Raw genomic sequence first — 1,569 nt, 5'->3', positions numbered from 1 at the left:
TCTCTCTCTCTCTCTCTCTCTCTCTCTCTCTCTCTCTCTCTCTCTCTCTCTGTCGGCAATTTATTAAATCTGCAACCTGCGACTAGTTTACAACTAGATCTAGATTCGAGACTTTAGTTAAGGTAGAGTCCAGGGGAAAACATCAACAAATTCGTGTGGTGCAGATGAGTAAAGAGAGACCAAAACAATCTCTCTATTGCGACTATCATCGCACATCACTTCGCCTATTACATGTTCCGGTAGATCTAACTACCTAATGATAGACGGAAGTTTGACCCGTGTCAAAGGTTGGGATGTGGCTGACGATTCGGGATGTGGCTGTGGGTTGGCGAAAGGGAAAAGCGCTACGGAGACGGATGTTAAACTAGGAGGCCCCGCCTCTTAAATAACGTAATAGTGTTGATAGGGGCGTTAAACCCACACCATTTCACCATTTCACATCCACGCGCCTAACCGCTACACCGTCCTGCTGATCTAACGGCAATACTTGAACCATAACTAATTATCAACAATTCTGGCTTCCTAACTGGTACATTATACTTATAGTGTATGTCGATTGATAATCCATTGGTGATGCGCCAAACTTTGCCCATGGGCTGTTGAGTCTTGGTGATCTGGAAATGAAAGCGTATTTCCAAAATTCCTATTATTATCATTCACAACGTTTCCTTTGGCATACTTTCCTAGTCTCAGGTCAGATTCTTTCTCTAAGGAAGTCACAATGATGTCAAGACTTTTATTATTTGCCTTGCATGAGGACCAAATAATTCTGTGTAAGTTATGCTGTATATAATGAGTAATTGTACACATTATAGTGACCACTCAGCGCTTTGTTAATCAATTAATGGAAACGTGTAAACTAATCAAATTGTTGTATTGTGCTGTACAAATTTACCAGTCAAACCCCAGCCATCACCCAGTAGGTAGACGTTAAGGAGAACGTATACACCAAATAAATTATAGAATATTTGTGATGTATTATTATATCACCGGGTGTGCAACTGCTGCTGGTAAAGGAATTTTTTTTCTTTCCCGAAAAGTTGACCGTATTGAAATATCTCTCTTCACATTACGCAATTCATGATACTGTAATCAGGAGAAAATTGAAATCAATTCTCAACGATGGCAGTTTGTACAGATTTGCGAAAAAAAACATGGTCTCATATAATTATCCTTTCCTTTTCACATCACCTTCCAGAATATTAAATTGGAAGACGGCAAGATTCATCTATATACATTCCCGGACCCATTCGTATGGAACACATTGCCTAATAAGCTAACAGCTACAAGTAATTTAGAAACTTTCTAAAGAAACCTCAAAGCTTATCCTTTTCTTAAACACCACTGTGTGTGTGCCTTTGTAATCTGAAGCGATGCTTTAGACAAATGGGAATAATTATATGAGCTCAAATTTCGCTTGAATGGCTTATTTCATTATTGATGTTAAGCGCCCTGAGCACAGTTGGAGAGTGGGCGGTGTAAAAATCTACTAATTATTGCAATTTTATGTTATTTATAGTGTATATATATATATAGGCCTAAATATATATAAAGAGAAAGAGAGAAAGA

This window comes from Aplysia californica, unplaced genomic scaffold (genome assembly GCF_000002075.1).
Source record: "Aplysia californica isolate F4 #8 unplaced genomic scaffold, AplCal3.0 scaffold00012, whole genome shotgun sequence".
In the NCBI taxonomy this organism is placed as follows: Eukaryota; Metazoa; Mollusca; class Gastropoda; order Aplysiida; family Aplysiidae; genus Aplysia; species Aplysia californica.
Note: the sequence above shows the minus strand (reverse complement) of the source record.